The sequence below is a fragment of the Muntiacus reevesi genome, chromosome 4 (assembly GCF_963930625.1).
Source record: "Muntiacus reevesi chromosome 4, mMunRee1.1, whole genome shotgun sequence".
Lineage (NCBI taxonomy): Eukaryota > Metazoa > Chordata > Mammalia > Artiodactyla > Cervidae > Muntiacus > Muntiacus reevesi.
In genome coordinates, this window is record NC_089252.1 from 101,498,006 (window position 1) to 101,518,976 (window position 20,971).

General features: G+C 43.3%; 1 protein-coding gene across 26 annotated transcripts in view; it reads right to left on the reverse strand.

Annotated features, from left to right (window-relative positions):
- Positions 1-18,371: 18,371 nt before the first annotated feature.
- SLMAP (sarcolemma associated protein) overlaps positions 18,372-20,971 on the reverse strand; it is a 149,786-nt gene continuing 147,186 nt past the window's right edge. For all 26 annotated transcript variants that reach the window (XM_065933432.1, XM_065933426.1, XM_065933430.1 and 23 more), the window contains one exon: positions 18,372-20,286. The gene's annotated coding sequence lies outside the window, so the exon portion shown is untranslated. The remainder of the gene's footprint in view (positions 20,287-20,971) is intronic.

Consider the following 20,971-nt stretch of genomic DNA (forward strand, 5'->3'; position numbering starts at 1 on the left):
CTGTTCGGTTTCTGGAAAGAAACTTTTTGTGTTTCTGGGTCTTTGCTGCCGGCACCCAGAGGGAGTGGATATCATAATTTTCTGGGCGAGTGGGGGGAGGTTTGAGGGAAGACTTCCTGGAGGAGGTGGCATTTGAGCTGTCCTGGTATTCTGACAAAAATAATGGAGGCAGAGAAGGAGGCAGGTGATTACCAAACAAGTCAAATCACCTTCCACCTGAACAAGCAGCCTGTACTCCTTCCAGGAGGTGGTTTCTAGTGCAAAGAGGAGGAAGCTCAGCACTTAACACCGGTGTGACCTTAGACAAGCGTCTATCTCTGATCTCCTGTGAGGCCACTTATCAGGACTGCCAGGAGAGAGAAAAGCCTACAAAGTATATAAATGTCCAGTTGGTGCTTAAGCCATTCCATCTGCGTGGGGGTTTTCTCTGGATAGCTTCTCTAGTCCAAGTCAAGGGGAAGGGCCAGGCTTAGGGGAAAACGAGGCCAGACCAATCCGGATTTTCCAATTGTTCCTGGCTGCATGTTTGCTCCTCGGGGCTGGAGGGAGGAAATTCTCTGCACAAAGACAGGAAGACAGAGGTGCTCTGTGGCAAAGGCAAAGCTCACAGTGTTGCCTGGTATGATTGGAGAGTTCGTACCACTGAGAGCCGGGCAAGGGAATCCCAGCAGAGACTCTCTCACCCCAGCACCCCTCATCACTTAAGAACATCATCTCAGGATGTCACAGAGTGTGGACCTACCCTTGGTCACTTCATTAAGACCAAGACTTCCAATTCTATTTCTCCTCCACTCTTTTTTTTTTTTTTTTAAATCAAATTCATAGCTATTGACTGCAGACATCCTACAAGTTCCTAGAAGATGGCAATCCCTCACCAACTTTTGGTTTTAAAAGAATTCATTAGAGGGACTTCCCTGGTGGTCCAATGGTTAAGAATCCACCTTCCAATGCAGGGGTTGTGGGTTCGATTCCTGGCTGGGCAACTAAGCACTGCAACTAGAGAGAAGCCCATGTGGTAATCACCTGCCTTTTTATCTGCCTCCATCATTCTTGTCAGAATATCAGGACAGCTCAAATGCCACCTCCTCCAGGAAGCCTTTCCTCAAACCTCCACCCAGTTACTCAGAAAATTATGATCTCCATTTCCTCTGAAGAAATAACTAAATGAAAAAATAACTGATGCAGCAAAAAAAAAGTTTTTTTAATGTTAAAATAATCTATTTTATATATATGAGCTTATATATATGGCTTCCCTTGTGGCTCAGCAGGTAAAGAGGAGACCTGTATTCTATCCCTGGTTTGGGAAGATGCACTGGAGAAGGGAAAGGCTGCCCACTCCAGTATTCTGGCCTGGAGAATTCCATAGACTGCATAGTCCATGGGGTCACAAAAGAGTCGGATTGAGTGACGACTCAGTGACTTTCACACATTCACATATATACACACACACACACACACACACACACACATTTAAACACCTTTATCTTAGACTACATTATATGTTGTACAATTTGACCACAGGAAGAATATTGTTTGATGAGTGAATTACACAGTGGTTCATTCACCAGTGCAAGCCAGTCTTCAAACACTTCCATTACCCAGTTTGCTCGTCTGCAGTCAATTCCACTCCCAGCCCCAGGCAATTACTGGTCTGTTTTCTGTCTCTATAGTGTTCCCTTTTCTAGAAATCCCCACTCTCTTAAAAGAAAATTTGAAAGCCCAGGAACAATCCTGCTCTATCCCAGGACTGAAAAGGGGGACACTTTGAGGGCACAAAGGTATGTTCTCAAAGAACTCCCAGATGAACTTAGGGTCAGAGAGGCCCAGGTGGGAGGGAACTTTGCACTATACCAGCTGGTGCTTTTATGTCGCAGACAATAATCAAAGTCGCAGCAGCGATGGATGCTGGCCACAGGAGGAGGGAGGATGGGTCTGGATGCAGAGGGCAGGAGCGGCTCTCTTCCCAAGGACCAGTGTGTGAGGTGCTTACTATGTGCAAAGAGGTCTTGCCCCACCCAATTTGGATGGCAAAGGCCAAGGCCTCTAATCTGCTCTTTCAGGCTCAGCCAGACAGTTCTAGTTCTGGCTGGAGAGGTTCTAGTTTCCAACGTTTGTTACTGGGCCCCAAACCCTCTTTCTAACTCACCGGGGTTCACCAGTGTCTGAACAGGAAACTGCCAGCTGCACCAGCTGATAAGTGACCGGGGGAAATCAGCTTCCACATCAGACCCAGAGCAACCAGCCAGAGAAGAGCCTGGTCACAAAAGCAGGGCAAATCTGGAAGCAAGGCTGGGGGCTGGGCTGGGCTGGCATCTGTCTACACATCACCTGGGCAGGTGAAAATCAAGCGGCCTCCTTCATCCTAATCAGGAACTTGCTGTGTATGCTGGAGATTGGAGGCAGACTTATAAATTTCTTTTTTTTCTTCAGTGACCGGCCTAGGAAGGAAGGGGAACTTTCCAGTGTGTTTAGTAGGACAGCCTTTCTCATGCTAAAAAGGAGCAAAGTTGTAAGTCTGTGAGTGGGAGCTACTAGACTAATAACAGTGAACATTTATTTGTTCCTAACACCATATGTTCTGTTTTAAGCACTACCTTATGGAGCAGGTACCATTATCACCTCCATTTCACAGATGAGAAAACTGAGGCGCAGAGAGATGAAGACTGTTCAGAGCCACACACAGTGGGGAGTGGAGCTGAAGTCTGCAGAGAGCCCCATTTTTCTACCCGGTGCAGTACCGACTTCAGCCATGAAGCTGCCTTGCTCTCTTCGGAGGCTTGTTAATAGGCCTACATGGAATCCTAGAATGCCCGAGACCAATCAAGGTCTCAGGTCTACTTGAGACCTTTGGTAGCTGACACCAAAGCTACCAAGGCTTCTGCTCTTTCCAGCACTTCAAACTGTCCCAAGAAGCCAGGGGTCTGTGATGGTGAGTCCTGGGAAATGAGTTAGGTAAGTGCTGTTACAGGCTGAACTGTGTACCCCAGAAGGAGATGGTCAAATGCTAAACACCGGTACCTATGAATGTCACCTTATTTGGAAGTAGGTTCTCTGCAGATGGACTCAAGTTACAGTGAGGTCATGCTGGATTAGGGATGGCTCTAAATCCAATGACCTGCATCCTTATAAGGAGAGGGAGGTCTGGAAACTACAGATACATGCACTACAAGGAAGAAGCCATGTGATTACAGAGGCAGAGATTGGACTGACGGGTCTACAAACCAAGGAACCCCAAGTACTGCCAGCAAGTACCAGCAACTGGGAGGGAGGCAGGAAACAGATCCCTCTCAAAGCCTCCAGAGAAAACCAACCCTGCCAACACCTTGATTTTGGACTTTTGGCCTCATGAGCTGTGAGAGAATAAATGTCTATTTAAACCACCCAGCTCCTGGTAATTTGTTGTGGTGGCCCCAGCAAAGGAATAGTCACTTTCACAAAACTTTTCAAGCAGCCCTGGCATTTTGCCCGTTCCCTCATTAACGAGTTAAATAAATCTTTGACATGTGATCACTACCTGGTTGTATGCAAACCTCTTTTTTGAAAATTACACTTTGCCATGGCACAGACCCAGAGCTATGCAGTTCATTTTGTTCACAGTCTGCTAATCTGCATGCCCCCCAAAGCCCATCGCTCTGTCCCAGGCACAGCCCATGCTGAGCCCCCCGTGGAGGGCACTCACTTAGATGGTGGCAGCGGGGAAACAACCCTCTCAATCTTGGTCTCTTTTAGCAGCTGGAGGGCAGGGGCAGCCTGGGAACAGAAAGCCGAGCGGCGGGAGGGCTAGGGGGAGAGGTGAACCTTTCCAATCCTGGCTCTAATCTAAGGAGCGGGGCAGAGAAAAAACACTCGTAACCCTGGGCCACGGCTACATGACATGAAGCAGACAGCCAGACAGCCCACTGAGGACAGTGAGGTCTCGTGGAGGCTGACTCACTGAGATTGGCAGCGAGGAGCGTGTGTGGAGGAGGTCGGCTCCCCTGAATCAGAAACCGCCCGGGTGCACCCGGTTGAACTTGGGAGAGGGACGCTCTGCCTTCATCCCAGGGCTTATTTCCAAGGCCCGTCTTCCCTCTCAGGACACCTTCAGGGCTGGGGCAGGTGGTGACATGCGAGCGGGGCAACAGACTGGGTTTGAAGGTCATGCCCGTGGTTTACTCACTATGTGATCAGGAACAAAGAATCTGACCCATATCTGAGCTCCCTTATTTGGAAAATTACCACTGTTCCCACTATTTCCCAGGGCTGAGGAAAACCCCTCATCCATGGCCTGGGGTAAAACTGACACCTAAACGCTAAAAAAAATAATGAAGTCATCCTGAAATGCATCTCCCTTGGCTTTTTTGAGGAAATCATTCTGAGCAAGGAGGGTGAGAGGAAAAGTCAATTAAGTACTTTGTTTTCCAAAAATGAAATATCTTGTAATTAAAAAAAGTAATTACTGCATTTCACAAATTCTAACATGTTTCCCGTCCCCCACCCCACTTTTTAACATCTGAAAAACCCAGACACATCTTACTAATTGGTGACATAAATGGATAATTTGGTAGCTGTTTTTCTTCATGGTAGTGTATAAAATAATGGTATCTTTCAAGCAATGGGATCTTAGATTTATGAAATGTGGTCAAAAATTGATACATGCTGACTGTATAAAGTTTAGACACATGGAAGTATACATGACAAACGTTGCCCAAATTCCATTCTTCAAAGACCCTGAAGACACCGACTCCCTGAAGACAGCCCACTTTGTGAGACCACACATTTCTGTTTTCATCCTCTTAACTGCCCAGAAAATCTCCACACACCAGTCACCCACACCTCCTCCAGTGTATCTGAGCTAAGTTAATGCTCACCTAAAGAGGGCAACCCATAGGGACCGCCCTGCTGGCTCGGTGGTACAGAATCCACCTGCCAATGCAGCAGACACGGGTTCGATCCCTGCTCTGGGAGGATCCCACATGCCACACACGCAGCAGCGAAGCTCGTGTGCCGCAACTATTGAGCCCACACGCCGCAGCTACTGAAGCCTGCACACCCTAGAGTCTGTGCTCTGCAACAAGGGAAGCCACCACAGTAGGAAGCCTTCACACAGAAACCAGAGAGTAGCCCCTGCTCGCCTCAGCTACAGAAAAGCCAGCGCAGCAACGAACACCCAGAACAGCCAGAAGAAAAGAATCCCCCTTATAATGCAGGGGACGTGGGTTCGTTCCCTGGTCAGAAAATTAAGATACCACACACTGCAACTACGTCTGTGCCACCACTCCTGAGCCTGTGTGCTCTAGAACAGCGGTCCCCCAACTTTTTGGCACCAGGGGCCAATTTTGTGGAAGACAATTTTTCCAAGGACCTAGGGTAGAGGGGGTGGTTGGGAGATGATTCAAGCACATTGCATTTATTGTGCACTTGATTTCTAATGTAATGCTGCCGCTGATCTGACAGGAGGTACTGGTCTGCGGCCTGGAGGTTGGGGACCTCTGCTTTGGAGCCTGCACATTGCAGCAAAGAGCCCACATGCTGCAGCTAAGATCTGATGCCGCTAAAGAAATAAAGAAATTGATAAATAAATAGGGCAACACAGTACATATTTGGATTTTATGACCAGATGCCTTCCCCACCCCAACCCCACAGGCCTGGAGCCTCCCCTGCTGACCAGCCCCCTTGTTTATGTGGTACCTTGTGCTGACCTGAAGGTGTGGGGCTGAGGGAGTCCATGACTTAAGCCTTTAAAAAAAAAAAAGTATGTGCAGTGCAGTTTGTAGTTTTACTAGTTTCAGGTGACAAACACAGGGAAGTGTGGGGTCTCATCTGAAAAGAGAGAAAGCGGTAGGCAATCAGAAATGCGTGTCCTACGCAAGGACAGGCTTTTTAACCCATGATAAGATTCCCCAGGACCTCCAGGAGCTTTCATGCTCAGCTCTGTGCCAACTTAACTGAATGGAAGAAGGAGGCACAAGGTGTCATAATAAGTACGTGTCAACTCTGATGAAGAGCCGTCAGGGGCACTGGACTGTGAAAGAGTCTAAGAACCACACTTTACCCAAAAAAAAAAAAAAAAAAAGAACCACACTTTACAAAAAAGAAGGGAAAGGTGACTCATTCAAGGTCATTTTACTAGTGATCAGCGGAACCTGCCTGGAATCCAGTCAAGTCCAGAGGCCAGCAGAGAGAGCGTTCCCACCACGTCAAGTGGCCTCCAGGGGAGGACGCCCTCAGCTTGCTCTGCCCCAAGTCTACCACCTTCACAACTTCCACACCAGACTGAAACGGGAGGCAAGAGGGAGGAGGCGGGGGAAACAGCAGCCTGGGGGCCCGCTGGCTATGAATGAGACTTCTGTTTGCCTGCCCTGTGCATCTGGAATTTTGTGTGAAAACAATGAACTGCAAGGAGGTGAAAGTGTGTGCCTTAAAGCAAGGCCACCCTCCCATCCCTGCCCTCACCTCGCTTTATAAAAGACCTGCTTTGTGTCAAGTACAGCAAAGGAGAAGCTGGGGAATATGCTGGGGTTTGGGGGGAGTTTAGGTGTTTGGGGCTGACATCGCCAATGTCTGGGAGGAGGCAGCTATCAGAAAAATAGGGTGTCAAACTAGAACCTGGGACTTTACACTCCAGTCATTTTCCTAACTGCTCTATTTGCATAATGCTCTATACAAACTTGCAAAATGCTTTCTCGGCCCTTTTCTCCTCAGAGCGAGAGCTTGGGGAGGGACAAATTTCCTTCTCGCCTGCTGTCTGAGTAGCATGGAAAGCACACTGCTTTGCCTATCCTTCAGAGTTGGGATGGGGTCCTGTCTTCCACGCCCTCTGGCTTTAAGATCTTGTGAGGGTTAATGGGTCATGATGCCAGCTGAGTGAGGGCGGATGAGAGTGGCGAACAAGCTCCTAGGTAAGGGAACTGGCTTATGGCAAGACCCGGTTCGATGCTGGCCACTGGCTGTTTTGGTTGGTGAGGAGCTTATAGCAAGGCTGGGGGTATGGCCTGGCCTGGAGGCACCTGGGCATATTTCCGGAATGTAAATCCTGCCCAGGTTTGTGGGGGGGGGGGGGGGGGAGGAGGTCTTGTGGGGGAGCATTGTGTGAAGCAGGCTGTGGATTGAGTGATGCTGCAGGTAGGGGGCGGGGGGGCAGGGTGGGCGTCCACAGGGTTGGGAGTGCTGGTTGACAGTCTGGTTGGCTAAGGTGTGTAGCTTTTCACTACAGTGAAAAAAAAGTGACACAGAAGTACTGAGATCTAATGAGGGCCTGATTACATCACTCCTCTTCCTCAATCCTCTCCCGGGTCCTCATCTCATTCAGAAAAATAGTTACAATCCTTTCAGTGGCTCATAGAGCTTGGGTCCCCATGCCTCCTTGACCTCCCTGCCCCACTGGCCTCCTAACTCACCCTCAAACATGAAAAGCATGCTCCTGTCTCAAAGCTCTTGCACAGGCTGCTCTCTCTGCCTTCCCTCTCAGCTCCCTCATTCCCTTCAGACATTGGCTCAAACATCAGCTTTTCAAAGAGGGCTTCTCTGACCACTTTGTTGGTTTTTGTTTTGTTGAATTTTTTCTTTGCCATGCCCCTCCCCATCGGCTTGTGGGATCTTAGTTCCTGAAATCTTGGGGCGCTAACCACTGGCTGGCCAGGGAATTTCCTGCTTTGAATGGCAACTGTCTGATGGTGTTTCTATCTGCTATATCATGCCGAATTTTCCTACAGATCTTTCCTCTGATCATGACATGTTTTATCACATATACAAGTTTGTTATCTCTCGAAGAGAATGTAAGTTTCATAAAGATAAGGATTTGTTTAGTTAACTTGCTAGTGCTTAGCACGATGCCTAGCGTGCAGTGGCTCAAAAAATACTTGTTGAAACGAACAGACCACTGTTAAAACAGCGGGCTTCCTTCCGTACGGTGGTCTGGCGTGAGTCCTTTTCAGTCACCTGTGCTGTGTTGCTCATATCGTGTCCAACTCTTTGCAACACCATGGACTGTAGCTCACCAGGCTCCTCCGTCCATGGGATTCTGCAGGCAAGAATGCTGGAGTGGGTTGCCATTTCCTCCTCTAGGGGATCTTTCCAACCCAGGGATCGAATCTGTGCCTCCTGCTCACATTGGCAGGTGGACTGTTTACCACTGAGTTACCTGGGAAGCCCCCTTTTGGTTGCCTAGAACTGATATTTGTTGGCAGTCGCTTCGCACCACGCACTGGACTAAGCCCTTGCCACGCATTAGCTTATTTAAGCAAGTACTATCATTACCCCATTGTGCAGGTGAGAAAACTATCTCAGAGGCTAGTTTCTAAACTCTGGTAATAATGGCAGAGACAGAACTATGTCTAGATCTGACGACTCCAGAGTGTGGGTTCCTAGCTACACGACATGGCTGATGCAGCAAGAGTCTGAAAAGATAAACACCAGAACTATAGTAGGCTTACAGATAATCCATAACTCTTTATCATATTTTTCTAAATGTATGCTTTTTTCTCCCAGTAAGAAGGTATTTTTTAAGAAAGATTTTTTTTTTTTTAATGTGACCAGTTTTAAGATCTTTATTGAATTTGTTACAGTGTTGCTTCTGTTTTATGTTTTTGGCCTTGAAGCATGTGGGATCTCAGCTCCCAGATCAGGGATCAAACCCCCACCCCCTACATTAGAAGGCGATGCCCTAACCACTGGATTTCCAGGGAAGTCCCCAGTAAGCAGGTATTAATTTTATAATCAGAGAAAGAAAAAGGTTGATGTGCTTGTCCATCTGTCGATGAGGACTGAACAAAAAGTGGGGACCCTGAAGAAGATTGCCCACTGCCCTTCTGGGAGCCTCTGAATTCCAGAACCTCTGGGAACCTGGTTAAGAGCAGGAGGAATTTAGGGACTCCTGCACAGACAGTGGTGGAAGAAAGACAACTTCCAGGTCACTTGTGAGGACCGCAACTATTACCAGAAGCAGCAAGGGGTAAGATGGGAGAGAAACCGTTCGCTGCATGTGCAACCATGCAACTTTTTTACTTTTTTGATTCTGGCAACACGTAGCCAGAAAAAACATATGCCTCGAGGTCTGATCCCAGCTTAATCTATGCCACCTTCCCCAAATTATGCTTGGCTTTGAAGCTGTGACATGGTTTGCATTAAAAAAAAAAAATTATTTGGCTGCACCAGGTCTCAGTTGTGGCATGTGGGATCTAGTTCCCTGACCAGGGATCAAGCCTGGGCCCCCTGCCTTGGGAGCACTGAGTTCAAGCCCCTGCACCTTCAGGGAAATCCCAGGGCTTGCATTTTTCACCCAAAACTTTTCCAAGAAGACAATGCAGCCCTCTACATCTTGGTGTGAGTTTCTGTCCCAGCAGGGTCTAGTCAGGAGGATAGGGACCCTGTGACAACTCTGGGCCTAAATCCTCCAATTGTCAGTAAGCACCACAGTAGGGTCAAGAAACTAGCACTTCTGGTAAAGAAGTTAAAAAGCCAAGAGCATGTCTGTTCTTAGGAAAGACACACTAAAAAAAAGGAACATGATGGAAGAGCTGACATTCTCAAATAACTCAGGAAAAAAAAGGTGTGTGTGAGTGCTAAAGCAAATGGGGCAAAGTGTAAACAGTCAGTGAATCTGGGTGAATGGTATACGGGAGCTCCCTGTGTTGTTCTTACAGTGTCACTGTGGGTTTGAAATCACATTAGAATAAAAAGTTACAAAGAAAAGGAAGATGTGTGCTGAATTAACTAATGTGCTTAGTTTAGTGTTCACAGAAGCTGAACTAAGAGTCCAATTCCTTGTCTTGTGCTAAACTCACCCAGGAATTGGAGAAAACTGTGATCGTCTCACTCTTCTTCCCGTCAGTCACTCTGGATCCTCGTAAGCTTCCTGGTATGGAAAACATCCTGCTTGGATAACAGCTTTGATCATAAAAATGCAATAAATGCCCAGAGCCTGAGATCGGAATTTTTGGAAGGGACTGTAGGAGATTGGAAGGGGAAACTTGGTACCTCCCCACGGGGAGGCCAAAGCACGGTCAACATGGAGAAAATCGGAAAACTCACAGGGCAGTGTGGGGGTGCGGCAGGGCGGCGAATAGACTCAGTCCTGCCAGGAGGAGCTCAGTTTAATAGGGGGTTGAAGCTACACAAAGATGATCCCTGGGATGGAAAGTGCTGGGGGGAGGAGGAGGGTCACAGAAAAAGTAATCCACCGGCTGAGGGCAGGGAGGCTGCTTGGGGCATTTTTGGAGGAGACTGGGAGAGACAGCGAGAAACGCCCTGTACATAGAACGTGGCCTCATGATAAATTCCCTTTTGGCTGAAGCTGGCCTGCTGGTTCTGCAGTGTGGAGGGGCAGCCTCGGCACACTCTGCTCCCTCCATCTTGACCATTTATTCCACCTCAAATAAGTGTGAGGTGTCCTCCCAAACCTGGTTCTTCCTCCAGGCCTTGCTCCAGTGTGCGCGAAACCACTCACACACCTGACATTTTTCTCCCTTCCCCACTGCAGTGCCTTCCTGTAACATTCTCCCAAAAGCTCTAATCTTTCCTTCAAGGCCTGTCAGAGCCTTGCCCCCTACAAATTTCTCCAGCTGCTCCCTGGAATAGTCATTTGATTCTGAAAGGAGAGGCATCAGTATGAGTTAGCGGTTCAGTTGATGCTTCCTTAGGAGGCATGGAGGAAGCTATTTTGAACTGACCAATCCTACCACACTCTTTGCAGTGCAGACCCTCCGAGAGCCATTTCTGAATATCCTGACGAAGCACTGGTGTCTGGAGGAGGAGCTTCAGACTGGGAGGCGGGCTTGTCACATGGCAGGGACAATTTGAGGGAGCCAGCTCACTGGACCTCAGGCTGGCTTGGGTGGGTGCATTCCTGGCTGCAGAGTAGTCACGGAAGGAGGAGGTGAGTTCTGGGGGCAAACAGATGGAAGTGGGACCCGTGCAGTCAGGAGACACAAGGACTTCGAACTTGGTGGCAAGGAACACTGTCTGTTACAGGAGATGCTGCCACATGAGGCTGGCTGTGTGCGTCCCGTTGCAAGAGGGAGCCAAATGAAAGTGGGGAAGCATATAAAGATTCGTCTTGGCCCACAAAAGCAGCTCCCAAATGTCCAACCCTAAGGGCAGTCTACGGGGGTGTAGGGTGACCTGAAAAAAATAAGGGCAGCATGCTGAGGGCTTCACAGAGTTAGTCCATTTAAAGGACTGTTCTTCTGTTTGTTTTTTGGTTTGTTCTTTTTTTTCTGATACAGGTCCCAGAATCCAAAAAGCTCTGAAAACCAAGTCTTTGGTTTGGCATCAAAACTCATCTGGCAGATAATCCTGTCCTGAACTGACACATGGTTATTTATAGCTTTCACTTATTCCACTTAGTTGAATATTCATATGGTTCACTGCAAAAATTTTACATGTTATTATGAAGTATTATATGCACCACATTACCTTTCAAAACGTACAAACTTTCAATTCCAAAACAAATCTGGCTTCTTCCACGGTCTCATAAGGAACTGCAGACCACTATTAGATGCATCCTATTTTTTAGAGTGAAAGTAAATAGTAGCTGTGGTTTGTTTTTAATAAAAATTTAAAATGTTACTGCTGGACAAAATAAAGTGTTGGCAGCCCTAGGTCTAGTTCCAAAATTTCTGGAACATTTTTATTGTTCTAAGTCCAACTCTGGCATAAGTCACTTCTGGTACTTTACAAATCTAGGCCTGATTAGAACAGAGGTTGCCAGCTTGTTAGTCATACTGGCAAAAAAAAAAAAAAAGAAAAAAGAAAAAAAAGCCTGCAGACATGTTTTATTTGCTTCACAGACTGCATTCTCCCCTCCCCTTTTATCTGGAAAGTGAACATAAAGTCCAATTTCCAGTTTCCCTTGACAATTCAGAAGATAATGGCAATAGTCATGCCGGGCATGTAATCATCTGGAGCCAAGAATCAGTCACCCTTCTCTGCTTTCTAGTCAATTTCCTCTGGAACACCCAGCTTGGCTCACTGTTGCTGGACAGACAGACTAGCAGAGACTTGATTTTCCTACGTTAAGACTTCTGGTCACCATCTCCACACACGAACTGCCCTAGCCAATACCTCCACACAACTAGGAGGCTACAGCTCTAGGGAAGGCTGCAGCAGAGGCTTCTGGGAGACTGTGAGGCCAAGAGCAACTTGCTTGACTCGGTGAGCTCCTTCCTTAGCTGATGACACAAAAGAGCTTGCTTGATTAAGAATTCCTTCTCACTTTCACAGCAACTCCCGCCAAAGCAGCAAATATCAGGAATACTGTCAGCCTGCCTGAGGCCCAGCTGCTGAAATTCTGTGTGTAATATGGTCCCTTCGCCCACAAGAATGACAGCATTTCATAAAATGGTATTAATGAATTTAAAACAGCTCTTTTTTAAAAAAGGCACAATACAGAGCAAAATAAAGACAGTGATTTTAGGTTACTCAACTGAAACCTGTCCAACTGGAGCCAACACTTTGGTTACAGTGGAGACTGCATAGGTAAAATACGCCACTCCTACAGAGATGGTCTATTTAATCAGAATTCTTTTCTTCAAACACAAGCATATAAGACAATATAGGCAACACTCTTATACCTGTCATCCCAATGAACAAGTATTAAATTCTGCCATATGTGCTTTTAAACAAAAAGAAAGCATTTTTATCAGTTAAAGCTGTGTTTCTCCTTCATGTCTCTAAATCTTATTTCTCTTCCACCATCATCCCAGAAACATAAGAACTTCATATAACTTCACATAACTATATGAAGTTAGTATCTACTGTGAGTAGTTAAACATTTCCTACAAAGACAACAGAATGATTTTTGTTTTACATTCAACGTTATTTGAGCTCTAGCAGAACTGATAACATACAGTTAGATTCACTTCATTAATGTTAACTACTGTGTAGTGTTCCATCACATGGTCACAGTTCATCTCTATCCTTATTGATGGACGTTTAGGTTGTTTCTAAGTTTTTGCTATTATACCTGTGTGACCAACAGAACGTTGGCAGAGTGATGGCAGATCCCTTCAGATTCAGACTTCCATCCTCCGAGTGCTCTTCACTCTCTTCACTCACTCACTCTGGGGTAGCTAGCTGCTGTGCTGAAGCAGCCCTATGGAGAGGTCTTCCTGATGAGGAAATGAATGAAGCCTTAGGCTAACAGCCAGGCATCCTCTAGCCCCAGCCAATACCTTGACTGCAACTTCAAGAGACACCATGGTCTAGATCCACTCAGCTGAGCTGCTCCTGGATCCTCAGAAACTGTGAAATAATAAATGTTTGCTATTTTAAGCTGATAAATTTGGGGGTAAACTATTGTATAGAAATGGGTAACTAAAACAAATTTTGAGGACTCTGCTATAAAATAAGAACAGAAAAACGAATAAATTTTAAATATTCAAAGACAGATGATTTAAGCAGGCCAAAGGCTTTGTTTACTCTCGGTACTATCATAGTATGTACTCTTCTTCACAATACATTCTCACTTCACAAAGAAAGGGCTTTATGTGGACACAGCACATATATAATTCACCACCTAATTTTTGGCTAAAGTATTCAAAATACAATGTTTTTTGTTTTTTTACTAAAATTACATGACTAAATCAACTCTTCTCATGGATTTTTGTGATTTTATTAGCTACATAAAGTAATAAATCAGAAATGTCCAACTTTCAAACTACACTGAATTTTGTTTGTAGAAGAAACTGTGATCAGCTCTATGTACACAGAAGAAAAGAAAAATTTGGTTAAAAATATCCCAAAGGGCTTCCCTGGTGGCTCAGACAGTAAAAAATATCCAAAACACACGAACTCTTTGAATTTAGTTATGGAGTCTAAGGAATGGCGGGAATGAGGGAGGTTAAATAAGCATAGGCTAATTATCTCAGAGCAAGTTTTCAACCAAAACCAGAATGGTGTAAGTATGCAAAGATTTATGAACAGTGAAGTAATTTACAGCGGAAACCTGTGATTCAAGAAGTGGAAACGGTTGAGGTTTCTTAAGGGCCTTTGGTGTTCCTTCATCTGCTTTAACAGCCCACCACGAGGAAGCCTTCTCAGCCCAGCAGGAACAGAACCCTGCCATTTAAGAGGGGAAAATATGCTGTCCAAGCACACATGCCTGCTTCAAATTCTATGTGGAACAAAATCAGAGAAATACAGAAAAATTTAGGATTAAAACAAATCCACTAGGATGTAATTTCATAGAAGTCTGAATCTCTGCTAAATGAAATCTGGCTACCTAGACGTACTCTAGCCAACTCTAGAGGTCAAAATGAAAAGATAAAGTGAACAGCAAGTGTGGACAGTTGGGAGCATATCCAGAAAAAGTTCCTTTCAGGCCCCAGTCCCTTCTGCTTTTATTCTGAACGTTCTTGTCTTTTTCATAGGCTTTATCTCAGTGTCCTTGCATAACAGGGTAACAAATCATGTAAGATCTGGGCTGAAATTTTTTGGAAGGAATATGGAGCTGGTCCATCTGCTAAATGAGCAGCACTGTAAACACATGTAACAAGATATGCTGATTGCCTTCATGTGCAAGGGTTTATTGGTTCCATCCAATCCATGGCCCAGGCTAAGGCACTTTCCCCTTTTTAAGAAAAAATATCCTCTGTAACAACTACAACAAAGCAACTCCAAACAACCCAATTAAAAAGTGGGCAGAGGATCTGAACAGACATTTTCCCAAAGATCCACAGATGGTCAATAGGAACATGAAAAGATGTTCAACATTACTAATTATAATGGAAATGCAAGTCAAAACCACAATGAGGAAAAAAAAAAACCACAGTGAGATACTACCTCACACCTGCCAGAATGGCTATTACTGAAAAGAAATAATGAACGTGGAGAAGATACAGGTAAAAGGGACCCCTTGTACATTGCAGCCATGAAATTAAAAGACCCTTGCTCCTTGGAAGGAAATTTATGACCAACCTAGACAGCATATTAAAAAGCAGAGACATTACTTTGTCAACAAAGGTCCATTTAGTCAAGGCTATGGTTTTTCCAGTGGTCATATATGGATGTGAGAGTTGGACTATAAAGAAAGCTGAGTGCAGAATTGAACTGTGGTGATGGAGAAGACTCTTGAAAGTACCTTAGACTGCAAGGAGATCCAACCAGTCCATCCTAAAGGAGATCAGTCCTGAGTGTTCATTGGAAGGACTGATGTTGAAGCTGAAAGTCCAATACTTTGGCCACCTGATGTGAAGAGCTGACTCATTGGAACAGACCCTGATGCTGGGAAAGACTGAAGGCAGGAGAAGGGGACAGAGGATGAGATGATTTTGGACGGCATCACCAACTCAATGGACGTGAGTTTGGGTAAACTCCGGAAGTTGGTGATGGACAGGGGGGCCTGGAATGCTCCAGTCCATGGGGTCGCAAAGAGTTGACTATTGGGAGTACTGAAAAAACTGGTGTAGCCACTATGAAAACAGTATGGAATGTCTTCAAAAAATTAAATCTAAATTAGAACTACGATGTGACCCAGCTATTCCACTTCCAGGTATTTATTCAAAGAACACAAAAACACTAATTTAAAAAGATATATGCCCCGTTATGTTCATTGCAGCACTGTTTAGAATAGCCAAGATATGAAAACAACCTAAGTGTCACCACTGATGGATGAAAGGATAAAGATATGGTATATGTGTGCAGTGAAATGTAACAAAGAATGTTACAACATGCAGTAACATTTGCAACAACATGGAGGGAACTTGAAGATATTAGGTAAGTGAAACGTCAGACAGAGAAAGTATACTACTCATAAGTGGAATCTAAAAAAAAATAAAACAAATGAACAAAGTAAAACAAAAACAAAGTCACAGATACAGAGAACAGGTCAGTTGTTACCAGAGGGTAAGTGGGTTGGGCAAAATGGGTAAAGGGGGTTAATTGTATGGCGATGACTGATGGTTAACTAGACTTGTGGTGGTCATCACTTTCTAGTGTACATAGATGTTGAATTAGAATGCTGCACACCTAAAAATTTAAATCCTTCAATAGCTGCAACGTACAGTTCAAACCATTTAACAGGGCAAAACTCCAGGATAGTAGATAAAACCTTAAACATGCTCTCCTATTCTAAGAAAATCAATCTCAGATCTCAGTGGTTTGTAAATCCAGGTACCTCGAGAGAAACCAGTCCTGTTCCCCAGACTGCCTCAAAGGGAAACTTACTTTAACTCTGTGACCAGATGTCCCTGGGCTGGACGGTGGAAGGTGAGAGGAAACGCACCTTCTCTATGGTTCCATAGGCTCCTATGTCTTCCTCTAGCACCCTAGACTGGGACTGCCAGCCTCCCCACCTGTATTTCTCCTTCACACCAAAAGCTCTTTGGCAATAGAAACTGAGTACTGGCAGGACTGGCACAATGTCTCACATCAGACACTCAAAAAGTAGTTGCTAAATGAATGGGTATAAAACAAAGCACACAGGCACAATATGGAGTAGCAAAAAAGGAGTCATCTTCATCCTAACTTTAAAACTTATCTGTAGCTCCTACCGAGAGTCAAAAATTCTCTGGGTTTTCTCCTGGATAGGTAAAAAGCTAAGAACAAATTGCTAAGACCTCTTCCAGTATTCTAGCTCTACATACATCTGTATACAGCATGTTTAAAATTGTAAGACTAATTTTTAAATGAACACACCAGAATCTGTAAGTGCAAATGAACAGTAACTCCTTTAAACGTAGTACCATAACAAGTTACTCATTCAATTACGAAAAGCAATTTAAAATTCTGCAGAATTCTTTTTGTTTCTAATTTAAAACAAAACCAAATAGCTTTTTCATTTACAAAAACAACATATACTTACTACTAAAAATAAATCAGAAATCATAAAAAGAGAAAAGAATTGACCCTCAATCATACAGTCAGAAGCACTGGTGCATAGCCTGGGTACAAGATCGTTCTGAGTCCTCCTGCTATAAACATATTCTGTATGTCTACACTTTTTCCCCCCAAGGTTATTCTACACTCCTTCTGTTACTTAATATAGCATGAATCTATTCCCACACACTCTGCAAGCACAGCAATCTGCTGGGTGGCAATACTAGTTTATTTAACTAATGACCCACTGCTGGATATTTAGGTAGTTTATCCATCACTATTACAGACAAATGCTACTCTAAATGTCCTGGTAGTAAATTTTAAACACACAATTATGTCCTCAGAATAAACTTCCAGACATGAACTTTCTGGGAGGAAGGCTGTGCATCTTTAACATTGTTGATTTGTATGCAGTATTTTCCCCTTTGGTAACAGATTTCCATCCTTCTGACAGTAGATGTAACCACTGGAAGCAGCGGAAAGTCACTGGGGGTCAAGTCTGGTGATTAAAGTGAGCGCTCAAGCTAGGCAATACTATTTTTGGTTGAAAGCCTCTGATTATGCAGCAGTGTGACGGGTTTTCATATGTGACTCAGAACTGCTCTTGAAGGCAGTCACAACAGGAATTCCAAACTGTTGTAAGCAATTGGCTCATTGTCAACCTATGTATGTTACTTCCTAGAGACACAACTATAAAAGGGATGAACAGAGCTTGATGCTTTCTCAGGAGTCATTCCATTGCAGTTCCATCCCATTCACACATAAAGTCTCAACAGATGAGTCATTCAATTCATTTTAAACATCTGTACTGGTTCACCTAAAACTTAAATATCTGCAGTGTTATTTACCACTCAAAGGACACACTTCACATACATTATCTTTTTCATTTTCATATCATCACTAAAAATATAGGTATTATTCTTTCCATTTTATAAATGATGAAATAGAAACTCATAGAAGACAGAATGATTTGCCTAAGGCAACACAGCTCATAAAAGGCAGAGCCAGGAGGCCAATAAGGATCTGTTTAGCTTTGAACTTAACCTTCTTTTCATTTTCTGACCCAACTGTCTAGCGCCTTACTGTAATTTTTAAATGTGTTACAGGGTTGTTCAATTCTTGACTGCTAGGATTAAAATTTCTTAAAGACTCTATCACTACCAGTGAATAATCCTACTCTTAATATAACCTGAATGTAAACTGAACAAAACTGGGGGTACTGCTTATGAATAGGCTCATTTATATTCTTAAGGAAAACTGGCAGTAACTACAAAAACCCATTTATTCAATTTGAATAAAGTAAATATTGATACTAGACTTTACATTTAAAGAGACTTGTCTGGCAAGTGAGTCACGTTTTAACAATAACCATGGTAAAAGGGGGGGAAAAAAAGACCAGTAAGTTAAATAAAAGGCTAATAAAACCTGGAGGAAACAGCTCAGCATTTTCTTTTATACCCTGAAGAACACCAAACATACATTATGTTGCATAAAGAGTCATTTCGAGAAAAAACAATTAATAACACAATAGCAGAGTCAGTACTAAGAACTTCAATGATATCCAACTCAAAAATGCATAGGGAGAGTAAAGTTATTTTATTAAATCATGCACATCACGTGTGTTAGTGCAAATAGTTTAATCTGTACTCCAGAAATTCTATTGTACTTTATATCTTTACAAAATAGATTTAAACAATTATTTACTTTAAAAAATGTAATTCTGAAGTTAAGCATTTCAGAACAATATTTGCAATAACCTATATACAAGAGGTACTGGGTACCACTGGCATATTAGCATTCTGTGGTGGAGTGGCTTCCTGCAACAGAAAAAGATGAAATGAACTACATGACAGTATTTTCTACAAGTCAATTTGTGACTAATTCCTCCATAAGTCTAGTGATCCTTCCAACAGCAAATCCCAAAGAGCTTAAAATATAACCTTTAAAGTATAAACAATGACTGCCAAACATCACAAGGCAAATTATATCCTAAACTCTACTTCAATATTTGGCCAGGCCTGTGGATTGCCACAGATCATTCAAGCCAGTTCACTGACATTCCCTCCCAGTTTTCATTGACTGAAAAATTTTAACTATGTGATACTTCAGGATATTCTATGACCTAAATAATCTTTATTGACATAACTGTGGTGCCGCACAAAAACCAAAGCTAAACCTTCACTTCCGTGTTTTAAATTTGCAACATCAAGCAGTGCTTAGGTGCTTCACTGTGCATGGAATACTATTCATCTTGGGGATACTGCTTCTCATTAACAGAATGTCCCAGTTAACAACCATAAAAAGAAAATCACCATTTATATACCCAACCAGGAAATCTGTTGGTAGGTAAAACAGCTCACCTTGAACACAAATTAGCTTTGAAATATCATAACCAAATTAAGTCAGTAAAAGCTTATCTAAAGAGATATTAATTCTTTCTTCAATTAAACATGCTTGGAGGAAGAGATGATATGAAAAAAAAAAAATCATGCTTCCTAAAATGCTGTATATGAGAAAGTAACTTGGCTTTTAAAGAAAAATATCTCTTTAAATACATGAGGTTTAATAAATTACATTCCAATTGACTCAACAATTTGGTTTACTGCACTGAAACTGTATAATTACTATGTTTTTGCTCCCAGAAATACTTCAGTTTGCTCAAGAAAATACGCACTCTCATGGAAAGTTTTTCAAAGTTGATGTCCTCCATATCATCAAGTCACATTAAGGCTGAACAAGCGTGCACATATTCCCCAAATCATCACTAGAACAGAGTGATTTTCCAAGTGTATTTCTCCTTAAAAAACAAAAAAACAAAAAAAAGAATCCACACAAAGAGTTGTATCTAAGTCTTGTTCCCAATAGCTCAGTGGTTTTATAACAAGTAAAAATGGCGTAAATATGTAAAAAATATATATATATGTGTATATATTTCAAACTGATAGGCACTGAGCACACAGGGCCTCTCTTCCCATGTATGTATCAGTTGTTTGGTTTGGGTAGTTATCGAATCAAAAACAGAAAGAAAAAAAAAAAGAAAGAATTACCTGGCCATTAGAATTCAGAGTAAAATACCCATAAATTTAATGTTATAAATAATTTGGTGTACCAAGAAGCCTACTTTAGGCCACCGTAATATTCAGAATTTAAACATACTCATTTAAAAATTACATGAAAAATTGCAAGCAAATTATTGCTTACAGTAGAAGAGTCACAATTTTATATCCTCTTTATAGACAGATACATTTTATATACTTTAAAGCAATGACCCTACAGCTGTATTCTTGCACTTCTGCTGTTTTAAGAGGTAAAAAGGAAGAAAATGGTTCTGTTTGTCCCCAGCATGAGTGTGGTGCCAGCTTCTAGAGGGAGGACGGTGTACGGACTCAAGAAACGCTCTCATGGAGAAGCTCTGGCCAGACCTGGCACGTACAGCACGATGGCTGTCACCGCAACCAGGGCAGCCAACATGGGCATCCAGGGCCAGGGTTTCTGTGTGGAAAGAAACCAAGAGTCAAAATCACATTCTCCCCTCTTTTTTTTCACACCTATTAACCCCTTGGTTCCACTGAGTCCTGAATACTTAACAGAATATTAGAAAAACCGTGTATCTGCATAAGAATATTATAAAAAGAAAGGAAGAAAAGGTGAGAGAGTGAGGATGTGAGGAGAGCCAGAATAGCAAGAACTTTTAGAGGACCACTGTGTGGAAGCCTAATACATTTTGGGAGAGTCTTGGGCAGTTTTCAATTTTGTTTGAAACCTAACAGCAACTTGTCTAAGAAACTCTCAGAGTTGAGCCTGTTTTATTTACTCTGATATCCACATATTCAGCTAACTGATGTACATAGATTCCTGGAGTATGTTTCTGCCTAAAATGTTTATTTCTTGATAAAAACCAGACTCACATGTTGGCGTAGCTTTATACAAGGGGCTGGTGGGTAAGGTGATAGAAAACGGTCAAAAGTTTTGATTGTCTAATCTGAAACTACAGAAGACAAAATCAGAAGGGGTTCAAAATAGAAAAGTGATATTAAGGTCCTTGCCTGTCTGATGCTGTTGGTAAAGACCATGTCCAAGGGTACGGTCATCTTATATGCTGCACTAACCTGTATGTTTGTTGGAGGCAAGCATGAATAGGCTGTTCTCTATGAACTATCAGAGGGCTTTACAATCA